A 17,481-nucleotide genomic window follows, 5' to 3' on the forward strand; every position below is an offset into this window, starting at 1 on the left:
GCAGTTCAACATCACGGTCCAGTTCGCTGTCTGAGTTTAATTTAACAGATTTGGGGCATTTTCTGGGGTTATTTTTACAGGAGAAGTAACAACCTTCTTGCTGGGAACGCTGAGCAGTTGTTATTGCATGTGGGTGGGCTGTGTCTGGGCGATGTTACACTTCATTTCAGTCCATCTCTTGGGGGATACCTTCTCTCCCATTATGTCTTCAATAACATCTTTACTGTTAGCATTTTAAAAAAAAAAAACTGGTTTTCATTTTCCTTTTACAACGTTTCCACATAACAAATGGAACAAATTTATTGCATATTCTCGCTTCAGTTAACCTCAGTTACTGGTAGTCCATGAGGCCAGCCAGAAACCAACTTATTCTGTGCAGACTCTTATTTCAGCAATACTTCCGCTACCCTTGAAATAAGAGGTTTGCTGGTATTGTGAAATAATGCATGGGATTGTGAACACGCTCAGTATATTACTGCATGGTATTAAGACACTAGCAGGGATAGATATCTGGGCTAATGCTGTTGCATCCTGTGCTGTTTCCTTTTGAGGCTTAGGCTATGCAAGTTTGAGAGTGCCTCTGATGGGTGGTGGGGATGGTTTGTGCAAGAGATTTCTTAAATTTTTGACTGAGGGATGAAATGATCATCCCTGGTGACAAAAAGATATTTCTGTCATTTGTGTCTGTTAGAGAGACAAGGGGAGTTGTCAGAGAGGAAATGACCATTAAAAGAAGAGGTAAGAGCTGCTGTCAAAATTCTTTTTCATGATCATGTACAGAATTTTTCATGTGTCTGAAGAAATCTCATTTGCAAATGTAGGTTTTGGAGAAAAGGAGCTACAGAAAGGTGCTGCTCCTTAGAGTTAGCGCAGGAAAAATGAAGAGAAAGACATCCTCCCTTAAATGCGCAGATGTATTTGCTGTAGTAAAAGTGACACTGCAGATTGTCTCAAAAGGATTAAAATTTCTTTTAATGTTTAGAGGAGTTTTTAATGACTTGGTGATAGCAATCTTCTAGTATTTGTGCTATTATTTAGTCTCTGAGGGCTTTGGGTTGGGGTGTGTTCCTTCTCTATGGTTACCTCCCTGAGCTGTGGTTTAGCTAGTGAGAAGCTGCTGAACTGGTCATAGCTCTGAGGTCTTGGCTTCTTGAAGGCCCTGAATTTTAGGTTGAAGGATGAGGCAGTCGGAGATATTTATAACTTGACCCTTTCGGTTTCCATCCCTCTAAGACAGATCTCTCTGGGAGCTGTGGTTGCAGTAGGGGCCCTTTATGCCCCACAGGGAGATGTAACGGAGGAGTATGCGTAGCACAAGAGACCGCATGTTGGGTTTTCTGCCACATCCCTGGAGCACGGGCAGTCATTCTCAGTGTGGCCCATCAGTCTGTTGAGTAATTTACCTCAGTGTTGCTGGTTTCTGGACCTGTCTGCTCTTTCCCATCACCATCTCTGTCCCTCCTGTAGCTTCAACCTTGGAGCAACTGGGAGAGAAGAGCAGAAAAGGTTTACTGATTTCTAAGTCAGTGGTGTTTATAGATGGATTCATCTTTGTAGGCCTGTGTTGCCACTAGTTATGGAGTGAAAGGTTCATCTGACAGACAGACTCTGTTATTTGACCCATTTGAAGGCAAACAAGGCACAGAAGGTGTTTCCTTCATGGAAAAATAGTCTGTGCCAACAGCTGGGCATAACTCTCCACTGTTTAAGGAGTGGAAGAGACTGAGGCAGGACTTCTGGAGAGTCAGGTCTATATTTCGACTTTAAAACCCTGTAATTTATGGGCTTCCCTGTGAAAAAACCCCCCATATGTAATATATGCATTGGAAGGTGTGGGACTCTGGAGGTAGTGGGGGGTCACAAAACTGGTGATCATCCTCAACGATGAGCAACTCCTGGAGATCGTGGAAAATATATTGGTATTTATCGTGGGTTTCAGCTTGGAGCGGTAGAACTGCTTCCTTATCATGTTTTTTGTGAGACACCATATGAAATCTCGTATTCTTGAAAGGAGATTTATCTGTTTTCATTTCACGCTCCCACCAGTATTTTTTTTTTGTTTTGCATCTGGATTTCTGGTTGTTTATCCAGTCTTCAGACATGAACATCTGATATGTTTCTGGAGCCAGTAGTAATAGTGACTAAGGAAGAATGAAGGTCACTATTTCTCTTTGGATAATTGTATGGAAGAATAGCTGAGATAAGCAAAAACTGATACAAATTTAAGTTTTCATCTCCCACATTAGGCCAATAGTGGTTCTGAGTCTATACAGGAAGGTCTTAGGATAACAGCATCCAAGCAAAAAGTTTATGCAGATCGCATTTGTTCTTAAACAGAAAGGAAGAGAAGGCTATAGGTTAACTTGGCATCAAAGCACATTTATAATGAAAACTGGCAATCATAAGGGGGAGGAAAGTCATGTCTCCGGTACTCTTAGATCACAAAATAGTTACTTGAATCTTATTGATTGATTGTGGAATGGTTAGAGCTAAAGTAAGGCTGTGCTAGAAGAAAGATGAAGGTGATACTTAGATGTTTCCTGCTGTTGAGGTACGTGATAGTGAGAATCCTCTTGTGATAAAACTTAATGCCTCAGAAATGCAAGACTGTGAAATTCCCATCCACTGACTTGTCATCTCATTTGGAACAGGTTTTTTAGGCACTCTGGTTGACGGAAAAATAGTATTTAATGCAATCTGTCATGTTTGTGAAGTAGACCTGCATTATATGAGCTGTGGAAGAGGGAATTGAAGGAAATAACTTCTTAACTCTGATCAGTGATCTGACTGTTTTGAATTCAGTGCGTAGGCTGCAGATGAGCATCCACTGCATCAGACCTGACCTGCAGCGGGCTGGTCTCCAGGATGGGAAAAGGTTTAATGCTTCTGTTTGCATTACACTGGAAAAAAGTATTTTGAAATCTGTGCAAATGGTTCACAATTTACTGGAGGACTAGGCGGAGATGACTGCAGGACCTGCAAGCACAGCCTGCATTTCCTTGGCTCTGTGGAAGAGCTGCTTTGCTCATCGCAGTCAGTCTTTCTGGTCTGTTTATCTTCCTTTTTGCCCACAGGGAGCCATTATGCGAAGGAGACTTTTTGACAGAAAAAGTTACAAACTAAACAGAGAAATCACACAAAGGCTGAAATAAATGAGCTAACAGTGCTCTTGTTTTGCCGATTTGAATGAAGGCTCTTGTGGTTATATGAATGTTGTCTTCCAGTAAAAATTTGTTAATAGGTTTCTGCCTGTCCTCAGTTACTTATTCACGCCTCTGGGCTGCCACTCCTGAAGATGTATAATGTTGTTATTTGAGGGCTGTAAATCAGATCAGGGAAATGTTTCCTTCTGGAGGGCTCTTGCTTTCATATTTTTTAAATTTGTTTGTTTATTTTAACCTAGATAGTTTCTGGGGCTGGCTTACAGCAAACGTTTATGCCAGCACTGGTGCTGTGGTGCAGAGCGGCTGAGGTGCTCCTCAGCCGTGGAGGGAGGGGTGAAGAGATGAAGGCGGAGAGGGAAAGGATCCTTTCATCTTGGACGTTTTTATCACTGCTAGTATTCATGCTTATGCCACATTCTTGTTTTCCTGATGCTGTGAGGGATGCTTCTTTTCAGCGGAATGTGGCTATATGGTGTTTTAGATGGCTACATCACAACTGTTGGTTGTGTCTTAGAGATATCCCGTAAAGGCAAGAGTAAAAACATTGAGCAGGAAGAATAATAAACTGATTATTACTAAATCACTATGAAACTCAATAAGGAGAACTGTGTGTCTGTAAAACCATGGACAGCTTTGAAGGACGTGTCCTTTCCTTGGGCGGCAGCAGTAGGTGCCGTCACCAGTACTGCCGCTAGGGTAAAGGGAATCGGCATTGCTCAGCAACCTGAATTATGACTTCTGCTGGATATCGCTGTTTGAGAGCATGTTCTGGTGCCATTTAGCTTACAACATTTGCACTTCATGTGACGCTTCTCTGATTGTCCCCGGAGGAAATTACCTTGGTCTCAGTAATCCTTACATAATGAGCATGTTATCAAGCCCTAACGTTATTTCCGGATGTTGCAAAATGAAGTTGTTTTCAAGACACATATTGCGACATATTGATGCAAAATTCAGTCATTACGTTTTTATTGTCTTAATTTAACTAACTACTTAAAATTCTTCAGTAACAAATACATCTTGGCTATTTAAAGAAGAAAAACAATCTCCTGTGTCCTCTGAGTATATCTCTTATCTTCTTCATAATTACAATTTCTCCTCCAACACAGAGGGTAAATCCAGAGATTCTAAACCAGAACCTTAAAATGTTTGCTGCAAACACACATCTCTAGTTAACTAGTATTGACATAAAACATGCTGACACCACTTTGGGGAGATTGAGTAGGATGCTTTCTCAGCTGCTGAAATTTGCACACGAGATGGAAGATGTTTTGATTAAAAAAAGGGTTAGCTGAATATTTTTTCCATTTATTCCCATGTGTCAAAATCAAAGCAGTGTTTCTTCAGGCGTTTTGCCCATTTTCTTTTTTTGTTCCTCTTGTTCAGTTGTTTGGATATTTTCCCCTCAAGGTTGGGATTATTTTTTTCCTCTTAAAGGAGGAATTTATTGCTTAATGAGATAAATACATGTAAAAATGCCTTTTAGACAGAAATGAACATAATATTACTAGTTGTAGATTCCAGGTTATTCTTAGTAGTATTTGTAAATTCATTCTTTTATTTATTTGTATAGGCAGTGATGAACTAGGGACAGCCGGTGGAAGACCTGAGACTTCACCAATCATATCCTCCTGCTGTGAGAACAGTAATGAAAAAATTAGTTATGCCTATTTTACTTATATGCTTTCTTCCACTTTTTGAGTTTTCTAATGTGAAGCCCTTTCCATGATAACATTTTAGTGCTTTATGTTTTTTTGAGGTGTATTTCAAAAGCCTCCTGTCAAGGAGGAGAACTCCCAACTTTCTTAATCGCTGTTGAAATGACTTCATAAAAACATAGACCAGAATTTTATCTTTTTTCGCTGCAGTGAGAAAAATAATTCCCTTTCTCATTTCTTTGTTTTTATTTGCTCCATGTGGATGCTAGTGCTTCTGGCCACGCAGAAACTAGAGCAAAATCTTTTTTTAGTAACTGGAGCAGAATTTTCATAATAAACCTGATCTTGTGCAGATTCAGAACCTCCTTTGGGGAGCAAGTGAGGGAAAGAAGCTGGAATTAGGGAGAGTTATAAGCAATGCAATTTCAAGGATCCGTGTTCTAAAAAGTCTCCATGGATTTGCTACTGCAGCTTGGATTAGGAAGCTCTTTAATTTGCTTTTAATTAAAATTATTTTCATTTATTCTGTGCCTTCTTTAAAGGTCCCAAGGCACTGCACAAACTTGTGATTATATATATAAAATGCAAAATCCATATTCATGCAATGCCGAGATTACACGTTGAAGTTAAGGATGAAAGAGTTACACCCTCCTGTTTTCTCTTAGTATTTTTAGAATCTCAATTCCTCCTTACAGTGCAACTTTTAAAGCACTACGTACATGTTTGATCTCAGTGACATTTCAGTTCTAAGTGTAAACATTGACCTTCCATAAATACTTTATCTGAATAATACGTTTAAATAGCCAAGGCTTTATTTTTACAACCTCAGTAAGTTGGAGGGGGAAAAAAAATCATGTGAATACCTTTTTTAAAAAAAAAAAAATAAGTAAATGCACCTATTGCAGAAAATTCCAAAACAAAATGCTGTGAAAATTATACATTAAAATGGAAACTGTTGTATATCTTATAGGTATAGTTAGGTTATGCCCATTTTTTTTTAAATAGCTGATTTTAAGGCAATGTAAATAATCAGAAACTAAGAAAAACCTTTCCTAAAGATGTATCACACTGTATTTTACTTGTGAACGCCACAATAAAGAATAGAAGAAATAGGGTCATGGGCTGGGAAATACCCACATTTTATATTACTTTTGTGGTGCTTTCTTTCTTTTTGGTTATTTGCTGTAGAATTAAATCTGATGATCAGCACAGTAGCCTGAAGAAATCCAAGGAGTAGTATGGATAATGCAGTCTCGGGAATGAATTTGATGCCTCAGTTAAGGTGACAGTGAAGGATCCAGCAGAGATCTGGGAGAGTGAAGCAGCAGAGGGGGGAAACTGGCAGGAACAAGGATGAACAAAAGCTAAATTTTTCCAGAGACTGGAAAAATTGCTTTTATGTTGGTTCATTTTGGTTTTGGTAGAAGCTTAAACTGTAATGGTAGAGATGGTAAGGTTTTTTGGGTTTTTTTCACGTTCATGAGTTTAGGCAGCTCTGAATTAATATTGGGGCATTTCATAATGACTCGCAGTCTGCTGTATGCGAATTTATTTCATAGTAATACTGTATCTTGAAAAAAAAATGACTCTTCTGCTGTTGAAGAAGAAAACCTGAAACTTTTGCTTGTTTATAGCGAGCCAGAAATTTCACTATTCAAGTTAGGGTAAGCAAAATGCCATTTTTGACATTACACTGTTGTTTGAGGATATTACACCAGAATTGTGAGCGGCATATTTTCTCATAATACTGTTCTTGTTTTCTAAATGAATACAGCAGTGTTCATTCGTATGGAGGAGTTATTCATGAAGAGTTCACGGAACTTTCTCTGAGTCTGGGAGGAGGGTAGATGGATGGGCTCAGAAGTTTGACTGAGGACGGGATTTTTGGGATTTAACTTCTGAAAGGTTAGAATCCGTGTGGATACCTAATGTACAATTTAAAGAAGCTGATATAATTGTCTACAGCAGCTGCAATTTTGCAACTTCTTGGCAGGCGCCTGCTCAGGCTGTCCAGGTAGGGAGAAGGTGATGCTGGGTGTGGTTGAGTGGCAAGAACTGAGTGATCCTGGTAAACAATTTCAATTTGCAGGATTTCCCTCCTTAACACTTGAATGATTCCGTTGGTGGTTTATGGGATTTTTTTGTGGGTTTGTTTTATTTTTTTTTCTTCCACCATTATTTTCCAAATGTGTTCCCCATCTCTTGCTTTACCATATAACCATATAACTTTATGGCATAGTCAATAAATATGAACAAACATGGTAAGGCTGGTGTTTGGCCAAGCACTGTTGAAGAACACTGTAAGGCAAAGCAGTTCAAATACCTCTGAAGAGCAGGTATGACTCCTTCTCCCACTGTCCTCTTCTGTACTCTGTGCTTTATGGCAGCAGCAGATTTCTATTGATTGAGTCTTTCTTTAGATCTGGATGGTCTTGTTTCCAATGAGGAGTCACCTGTAAACTTGGGCTTGAAGATCCACAGATTTCTGTTTTCTGGAAACGCATGTTAGGCAACAGAAAAGATGTATTTTGAAAGTACAATGACAGTTGCAAAGTAAAGCTGCAGAGACCTTTCATTTCTGTTTCTTCTTGTTTTCTGTTGACTCTTGACTTGCCTTATAACCTCCTTATGGAACTACTGCTTTCTGTTGCTCTGTAAATGGATTGTGATAAATGACTGGTTTAGGACTGTGTTCATCTGAGACCAAGAAATGTGCTGCAGGGTGGTTTCTTGTGAAATTGTAGGCTGATAAGACAATGGACTTCACAGCAGCCGTCCACATGCAGTTTTGTTAAAGGCGACTTTTTGCATTTGTGTGAAAGCCATAGCAGTTGTGTATTTTCAGCGACTTTGCAAGCCATCTGCATTGCATCTACCATGCTTCATTGTTTCATTTAAGCACAGATGCTAGAAAAATGATTTAATGGAATAATGTAAAAATCTAGAGTGAATTGTTATTTTCTTTGAAATGAGAATGGTGTCTTGTTGTGGCTCTGGGGAGGTTAGATGAAAAGGGCTTCATAGTGAAACATCAAATGCCATAATTTGCAGCTGAGTGTGACCCTAAAGGCTTTGTGAGAACTGACTGCTCTCCGTGCCTTTAGTAGTGCTACCACCATGTGGCATCGGCGTGAATTATGATCCCTGGGAAGATGGCATTTACACTGTGTGTCATTGCCTGTGGGAGGACCTCGGCATCAAAGTACCATCATGTTTGAAATCCAGTTGAGAGACGTATCCTGCTATCCTGATGTGCTGCTTCAGGACGAAAGGGGGTAGAGAAATGCCTGCAAATTTTATAGACTTAATAAACAGCCTTACACGCTTCCCATACAGCAGTGCCATTGTATTTTGAAGATGAGGGGAAGATGTGCAGAAGGGAGATTCCTGACATAACCTATGTTACTGTTGAAGATTTTGGCCAGGTCTGTTCTGGTGCAACTTCACCCTCTCTGCTATGATCAGGAGTTCATCTCTGAGTTTATCTAAAGCTATGCAGCGAATGCCTCAAAGTTGATGTCATCTTGTTTATGCACGGAAGGAAGTTCCTTAATGAACACAGGGTAGAAGTCATTTTCATAATTACTGCTCTAAAATAAATTTAGGAAATACTCATGACTTAGCTTGACGGTCCTTTGAAAACCTAATCGAAGACCCAGCTTTCCAGAGGAGATTGGACCATGTGGTCTCTAGAACTCCTTGCCAACCTCTGCTTTCTGATGATCAATTTTAAAACTACTTGGCATGATTATTTCAGGACTTGCAGCCTTTTCAGTAGATGCAATTAATTAATTTCAGGTGGAAAAGCTGCTTAAAAGAAGCCTTTAGGGGACAGATGTAAACTGGTTTCAAATAGTTATTGGGTTTTTTATTTTTGAGAGGAGAAGTACGGACCCTTTTTGCACGTGCATTAATGCAGGGGGAGTAGCCAGCATATTAGAAATAAGTGCAGTTGTTTGGTGAGCATCTGAGTTGAGCTGTTTGTATTTCTGCTGCATTGAGGTGTAGTGGCATTTGCCAAGTTCTTCTCTCTTGAGTGCTTGTGGGAAATGGTGAAAAGATTAGCCATCACAGTCTGCTGAAATAACTGCAGATCCTAAAACATTTTATATTCATTGAGACACAATTTTTATTGGTTTTAAGATGCTGTATGACAGTTGGATGTTAGTTAATATCGTCCTGATTTTGTATTCTGCATAAATCTAAAACATCCTAACAAACATCCTTTGTACATCAAAAGCAAAGAAGGCACGCAATGCCTGACCTCTGAACACAGTGTCTTTTTCCTGTTTACTTTGGCCAAGACCCGTAAAAAAAATTATTTATTTTGTCATGAAGACGACTACCAAATACATTCACATCTGTGGAGGCTTGTGTAAGCGGCACAGTGAAACTTGGCACGTTCTTGACCTTCCAGGAGATCATTCAGGACTTCTGTGTGATATCATCTTATCATTGGAGACACGTGGGAATGAAATGAAATGATTGCTACTGCACTCTAGCAGGGAGTGAGCTCTGAAGTCAGATTTGCTCAGCAACTGTTCCTCATTTGATCTGAGCGAAGGTCGTTTATACGTATTTTTTCCACTGGGTACTATTCAGCCTTGTATTGATATGTAACGTGTCTGTCAGTGACCTGGATGATGCGATGAAGTGCACACTCAGCAGGTTGGCAGATGGCTCCAGTTTGGGAGGAGCGGTTGCTGTGCTGGAGGGCAGAGATACAGAGGAACATCAGAAAACTGGAGGAATGAGGCACAAGGAGACTCCTGGCATTGGCGAAAGCCAAATGCAAGGGCGTAAGGAAGTGAAGTATGAGCCCAGAGGAGAGGACTTGCAGGGTGGCGACTGAAACGCAGCTTTCGTCTACCTGGAGGAAGGTAATAAGACCAATCCAAGCTCTACCCTGAAGTACACGGTGGAAGGACAAGAGACTGGTTATATAGGTGGAAGAAAATGCCCCACAAGTGTGGTGTATAGGACTGGTAGAGGAGCCTGGGGCAGTTGCAGCATCTCCTCCTCAGAGCTCCACCAGCACGAGCACATGGCCCAGCAGCCCAGAGCTCAGCTCTCCTCTCAGCAGGAGGACAGAAAGAGTGATCCTAAAGGTCCTTCTCAGCCTTAGTTACTCTGTCTCATTCAACATTGCTGCCTAACTAAAATCCTGGCCAGGAAGCTGTGACTTGTTATTGTGAATTATGGAAAAAATGCAAAAAATTAATCCCCTGAATGAATAATGAAAGGGAGTTCACATCTATTTGCAATTCCAGCTGCACTCTGGTGTATACGGCGTTATTCCAAAACACCAGAGATCCTGACACTTTTTTTTTTATTATCAGTCTGCTTAATTTCTTCGTTATTATTAGTAATTATGATTAGTCTAAGAAAATATTTAACATTTCTGTTCAGTATGTATTGATAGAATAGCGTGGCTTATCACAGCAGGTGTTTGTTGTCCTGTGGGGCTGCAGTGCTTTAAAATATCCTCTGGTTACAGCCATTCAGTGAGTTATATTTTAAATTAATTTTCATGAAGTAGGTGTACTGTTAGGCTTCTGATTTTAGCCATGCTGATAGCTGATGTAATAGGGGAAATCAAATGCAGTTCTGTTTATTGGGAAGAAAATAAAATTCTACGTTTACGTAATACTTAAAATATCAATACTAATAACTATAAGACAAAGAGAGAGCTGTGCTTACATCTGGAGAGGATTGTTTTGTGATATAAATCTGATCAGCATACTTGACTTAGTGAACTAAAATTCTTGCTGGTAAAAACATCGTTGCAGCCCACAGTTTATGGTCTTAAAGAAACTAAGAAATGAATCCATATTTCAGTGATGCGATAATGTGTTTGAATACTGTCATTCACCACCTTTCTTCCTGTGGAAAGGGCTTATCTTCTTGAGCCATCCTTTCGTGGTAGGGTTTATATCAAAAATATTGTAGTTCTTAGTCTATTAAATCAGATCGTGTAACACCAGGAACAGTTTGTAAAGGTAATAAGCTGCATATCTATACAGCTTTATGTGGTAGCTCTAATACACACGTGCTAGTATATACCAATGTGCATCAATTTTACTCTGTTATGAATTTTCAGTGTTAAAATAAGTTTTAGTCGAGTTGGTACAGTTGTGTATTACTATAAATCTACTTTTGTAATTTTTAGTGATGCATTTTGCTTATATGGATGAGCAAACACTAATTAAAAGTCAAAGTGGTAAAAGTTGTGGGTCTTTAATGATTTTCTTCAGATCTTTCTGCTGAAGCAGGGAAGGGATCCCCTCCACAGAACAGAAGGAACCTCTGCAGACATCAAGTATCAAGAGAAAATGCATTTAGATTTAGATATTCGTGAAAGTAAAAGGTTGGGAAACTGCACAGAAAGATATGCAGTGAAGTTTTGGATCATATTCTGCTAGGAGAATGGTGTTGGTTTTGAAAGGCTGATGATGCATAAGTTGCTAGAAGAGCACCTGTGGAACTCTTTTGGGCAATATTTAGAAAAATACTTCCTTATCAGTGCTGGGAGGTGGAGGGACAGAGTGAGCTACAGCCTTGGTTCTTGGCCATTGCAAGTGGCCATGGGTACAGTACATGGTTTAAATGAACACCAAAACCTCTGCATTGTTCTCGGAAATCACTCTCTGGTTTAGATAGCACACGGCAACAGCCCCACCTGAGGATCTCCTTGTTTTCACTGCTGCTTCCACAGGTTGTTTTGCAGATTGTTTGAGTTTCGGCAGCACTGTCAGCCACTGGGGCCCCTGGGTGCAATGGGTTGGTCGTTGGGGATGGGTAGAAATCCAGGGGCCGTTCAGAGCCAGCAAGATCTTCTCAAAATTTTATATGTGCTGAGTTTAGAGACAACCAGTTACGGCTTTCGTCAGCGTTTTGCCCTGTTTTACCTGTTTGCCTTGGTTATGATTGAGTGGTGTGATATCTTTCCCCGAAATCTTATTGAGAGTTGTTAACTTTTACCAAACTGAATAACTGCAAACCTGCAGATTTTGTCACCTTCCCATTTATAGTTTTCCAGATCCTTGAAGAATGGCATTTCTTTATTTATGTTGTCCAGGCACCAGCACAGCTGCTTGTGAAACACTGTTGTGAAAACCAGCAAGTAGTTAAAGCAGAAAGAGTGAAGGGCGGAAAAAATTATTAACCTGCTAGCAGGTCGTCACCTCTATCCTGTGGTTAAAATACAATGATGACAAGAACTTCAGTTTTATATTTTCAAAAAATGATCTTTTGGGTGTATCCTCCATCACTACGTTTTTCTTAGTAGTTACTGTTTGTGAAATAAGGAGAAACAAGCCCAGCATCGTGCTCTTCGCTTAACTTTGCATTTTCTGTCGTTACTTGTGAAGCGAAAGTTTTGCTTTATTATCGAAGAATGGAGATGTGTGTTGTTTAGAAAATACTCCCTGCTGGTTCAGTTTTCACTACCTCAAAGGGTTTTTAAAGAAGGCCTTGTCTCTGTAACACATCTTGGGAAATCATTCAGTGAGCAAATTGCCAGATAATTGCATTGGTAGTAATTGCATCTTAAATTGATCTGCTGTTGAGAAAAATGCTGAAAATGAACTGTTCTTAATCATGATATCAAAATATTGGTTCTTTTCTATTAATTAACATGTTGTGCAATAAGTTTTTTTTCTTTAAGGAATCAACTTAATCTGATTTGTCTCTTTTCCCTTTAGTTTTAGTTAATGCCTGTAGTTTGTTGCCTTAAAGCATTGCTCTGTTCCTCTGTTTGTACATGTGTGAGAGGGAAGACAAAGTGTCTAGAAAGTTCATGAATGAAAACACTAAAGATTTTTTCCATAAAAGAAATATTGAAGTATATCTTAGGATTTTACGTAGCTTCATCAAAAGATTTTTCTCTTTGCTTCACCCATGCTGTTTTCCTAGCAGTTGCTCACCAGTGACTGAACACACTTTTCTTTTGAACTTGTTCTTAGCAGCAAAACATCTTCATCAGTCTGTGTATGTCTCTGTTTTCTTTCATTGACCTGGGCAGAGGAGATGCTGACTGAGCAGCTAGGCGTTGCCAAAAGGCAAAGAGTTTGGCTTCTTCCGTGAAGCTTTAAAGCTTTCTTCACCGTTTTGGTAACGGCCAGGAAGCTTCTCTTCAGATATGGGTGGGTTTGTTTCATAGGATGTTTATGGCTTACTTTGCTCCTGTCTCACAAATATACCTTCCTTTCAATCTACTCGACCTGTGGACAGAAGGTCTCTTGGAAGCAAGTTTTTGTATGTTGTTGGGTTTAGTTATTATTTTCAATTGCATATTTTTTTATTTTTGCAGAGTAGCATTAACTTAGTAGTGACTTAAGTTGAGTTACCGTCAGCATTGTTGATAATTAGACTTGGCTCTCTCCTCTCCAGCAGTCCTTTTTCTGTTTGGTTGGTTTTTTTCCCCCCTAGTAACTTTATGTATCTTAGTTCTGTGCTATGGCCAAAAACCTAAACCAGTGGAATAGATGCCAGATCAGTTGGAGCTTGGAAATAAATTACAATCCCATTCTTTTGTCTTACTTATTTATCAGCAACACAGCTATGGTTCTTTGGTAGCCTTTCAGAAAAGGTATGTGGTGCACTTGAGTATGAAGGGAGAAGAATGAGGATATGATTTCTTTTGAGAATTGCTCCGGTGCTACTTCTGATACGACTGAGATAAGTTTTATGAGACAGCTAACTTGCACTAAATTGTACATTAATGACTTCAGATGGAAAAGCAGATTATAAAAAGAAAATATGTGTGCCACAGGGTAGGGTTTTGTGATGTGATGGAAAAGGAAGGGATATGTTTCAGGCACAGATTGCAGAGCTGCTTGTGAATGCAGCCTGGCTCCATTTCCTCTGTATAGAGTGTATATATACTAATTATATTTATATAATTTTTAAAAATATTTTTTTTTTTTTTTGCTATTGATAAGTATGTGAGATGGATAGAAGCCCTTGGCACCCTTGCAGTGCCTCCTGTAGTTGATGTCCCTGGGGTAAAACCCACCGTTGCAGGCGCATGCAGTTCTGCCAGGCATGCTGCACTTGGAGCTACGTGAGCAAATTACCCTCCTTTTCTTCTTTTGATGGAAAGAGTTTGACTTGTATCTGGCAAAATCAGAGTTACCCGTTGTCAGTTTTTCTGCTGCCAGAAAGATTTCTTGCCAGGAAATCAGTTTGGATCTTTCATCTAATGAAGCCTCAAGTTCTTCGGGATTTTGAGACTTCATTAATGCAAGTTTATTTATCTGCTACATTCCTCAATTTTCCACAATTAGCAATTGCTAGTCATGCCTAAAGAAAAAGGCCTGTTCTTGCTGTTAGGTGAAACGCACAGTCCCACAAACAGATGGGTGAACTCTTACCTCTTCTCACCAACCTCCTCAAAGTGAGCGTGTTTGTATGGCATCCCAGAAAGTGATTTCCTTGCTTTTGTACATCTTGTGGGCTTCAAATTAACTTTACCATCTCACCGAGTATCCTCATGAGCCTGCTGGACTCTGCATTTTAGGATATGTTTAAACTTATCCTGACTTGGAGATAAAAACCTGTTTCATTTTTTTTCCAAAGGCATATGCTGTCTCGGGCTTGTGCATTTTTTTCAAACAAGAGATTTCTCTTTTATTCCTCTCATGGGATGTTTACCTGCACGTATGAAAAAATAATGTAGGTGGAGACAGGATTTTGAATTTAATCCCATGCAAATACAGTGCAGGAACCCACTTTGGGGGGCAGGGAGCTGAGGCACCCAAGCAGTGTGAGCAGTCATTAACACCAGCTGTTAATTAGGTTTAAAGAAGTTGAGCCCCAGTTTCTCAAGCCGGGTTTTCCCATGGCCGGGGGGAGGCGTGGGAGTATGCTGACAGAGCACTTGTAGGCAAAAGGGAAAATTGCAGAAAAAAAAATCCTGTAATTTCCCCTTCCCTCCTCCCCCAGTATTTGTAAATAGGGAGTGATGAGGCTGAGTACTGCGTATTGAATATTTTGTTTACCTGTACCACAAGTAGATCTTCTTCCTGGGATATAAATACATAATGTTCTCAGTAGCTGCTCTGTTGCAGTGAAGAGGGCACTTTACTTTGTCATGGCTTCAAATAGTCATTGATCAGCCGGAATGTTTCCTTTTCCAGTCACAGGAGGAAAAATTTAATGTTATAACATAGCCAGAGCCTCTCAAGTTATTCTATTGAATCTGTGCGATGAACAGTTACCACGTGCTAAAGCCGCAAGCAAAATATTCAACAGAGTTTCCATCAGCAGAGTGGGACTGTGCCAGCACACTGAATTATCCTATAAAAAAGCTCATCCTTTTTTGATTGATATATTCTGAAAGACGCGTTTGACAGAGAGCACTGTTCAGCTGGTCTGAAAAAAAAATGGATCTCGTGGGGCAGTGGCGTTTGTTCTTGGGCTCTGCATCAGCTGGAAAGCAGGTAAATAAAGGAAAATAAAAATCATCAGCGTGTGTATTACACTTTAATGAAGTGTGCCTGTATTTCTATATCTATGCTGTCTTTGAGAGCAACAAGGGAAAACGGAGGAGATGTTGTGTCTCCCTTTCTTGCCTTGCAGGGGTAAATCTGCCCCAGTGCTGCTGGAAGATGAGGGCAAGGCTGGGGGTGGCAGCAAGGGACTGGCAGGGACAGGAGGATGACTGGGACAGTGGAAGAATCATCTCAAATATAAAGGTCTTGCTGAAATATAACTTAAGTAGGGTGTTTAGATTGGAAGACTGAAAATGAATCAAATTACTTCTAGCAGGCTGTCTATTGATCGACCTGAAATAATCTCTCTAGGAATATTAGAAAAACACTAGAAGTGAGTGGGAGGAATACGGAACAGCAAAGTATGAACTACTTGGCTGAAAAGAGTTGGAAATATAATTTTGAGGATCTCCTCCCTTAATCTCTTGGGCCTATGTTTTTTCACACTAAAATGTACATGTAGGTGACTCTTCTTATGAAGCTGGTACTATGACTTGGGCTTCAAAGTACAAGGTGTGTATTTGTACTTCAAGCAATTGTGGTCCAGAATGTTTTTTTGGGGGGAGAAATTGAGATAATATGCCCTGGACTAGGAAATGTTGAGAACTAGGAAGGTGTTCCTAAATATTCGCTGCTTTGAAAGATACCTTGTTTTAGAGAAATTCCTTTGTTACATGTGGCAACAGATGACTCAAAAGATGGCAATGCAAAACAAACAAAAGTAGTAAAACAATTAGTACCTGTGCATTCAATTATACTGCTTTCCTACAGGAGATTTTGCTGATGCTATTTTAAACCTGTTTCATCAGAAAGGGTTATTAGAAGGAAGTAAGGTTGACTGGTTTAGTTTCATATCCTCTGAAGCTGAAAGTGTCATTTAAGTAATTTTAGGATCTTTCTATGTCTGATAGAAACTAAAATTAAGTGTTTATGTTTCTGTAGCCTAAGGGAATCTGAGCTCATCTGAAAGGTTTATAATTCTCTTATTAAAATGTTGCTGTTTAATTAGCTGTATCATAGAGTGTATTTTTACAGAAGTAGTAATGGGAATATATTATGATGCATAAAAATATGGCTCAATACTTATAAAATTGCACTTGTAGTGAAAACTTCAAATTCTTTTCCATGTGAAAAGAAAATTTGTCTTCTGAAATGAGCCTTGAGGTTTACAGTATCCATATGCAGGTGCTTAGTTGTTCTATGGATAAATGGAACTAGGAGGGGGTTGTACTTTGGAATAACAAGTACTTTCTGTTATATTCCTTGGTAAAAGCCTTAGAGCTGCCATGCAGCATGCAAGCGTCGAGATTGGATTAGCAACCCCAGCATGTACGTATGCTGTGTCTGAGACATTGGGACCCCTTGGTGTTCCCATAATTCCTTGAAGAGGGACAGAGCCTTTCCTGGGAGCCTTGGTTTATGCTTCTTCTGTGGTGTAAAAGATGCTTTTCACCCGTCCTTACAATCTCTGCCCAAACACAATCCTGCTTATATCTTATCCTCAATGTGTAATGTGAAATAAGTGCCCTAGATGTCACCTAACTGAATAATGGGACACGGAGCCTGTCTGAAGCGCAGAGGAGGGGGTGTTTGTGCATCCTTCACGTGAGTCTGGGCTACCAGCAGGTTTCCAGTAAGCAGAAACAGATGGCTAAGGCAGACGCAGAGCTCTTGCCAGCTTCCTTTTTTTCAGAGGCTGCCATAATAAACACTGGGGCAGAAAAAAATGTCAGGTTTTATTTAAAAAAAAAAAAAAAAAAAATCTGCCCTTTCACAGAACAACTGGTTTTACCACTGGAAAGGGTTTCCTACCCTGTTATTTTGGCGAGTGGTGCTGGTACCTGGCACTGAAGGGAAGCATGGGCAAGCCAGGTGCCTGTCGGGCAGTACCAGGTTGTAGGCTCTGCCTTTGCTGTTGTCTGCTGTTCAATTCATGAAAATAAAGCTTGCAGATTTTGAACTGAGTGCCCAATACAAATATTATTTGTTTTTAAGTTAACATACTTCTTCCAAAATAGAAATGTAATTCTCTTTCATCTTAGGTCCAGGATGCAGTCTCAGTCCAAAAAGCTATTCCCGTGGTCACAGCCCACATTTGACCAAGGTGTATTTTCCAGCAAATAATTATTTTGGATTAAATAACCCAAGATCCCTAAATATGATGGG

The 17,481-nt window shown here is 39.8% G+C and overlaps 1 protein-coding gene across 5 annotated transcripts in view; it reads left to right on the top strand.

Annotated features, from left to right (window-relative positions):
* Positions 1 to 17,481, top strand: part of PTPRE (protein tyrosine phosphatase receptor type E) — a 112,456-nt gene that overhangs the window by 16,013 nt on the left and 78,962 nt on the right. Inside the window, exon 1 of one of the 5 annotated variants that reach the window (XM_054071812.1) lies at positions 720 to 738. The exons of 2 other annotated variants lie outside the window; for them this stretch is intronic. The gene's annotated coding sequence lies outside the window, so the exon portion shown is untranslated. Of the gene's footprint in view, positions 1 to 719; positions 739 to 6,817; positions 6,837 to 15,172; positions 15,265 to 17,481 lie in introns of those variants that run through there. 2 more of the 5 variants (XM_054071810.1, XM_054071808.1) reach the window with 2 other exon arrangements.

This window comes from Cuculus canorus, chromosome 7 (genome assembly GCF_017976375.1).
Source record: "Cuculus canorus isolate bCucCan1 chromosome 7, bCucCan1.pri, whole genome shotgun sequence".
Taxonomy (NCBI): Eukaryota; Metazoa; Chordata; class Aves; order Cuculiformes; family Cuculidae; genus Cuculus; species Cuculus canorus.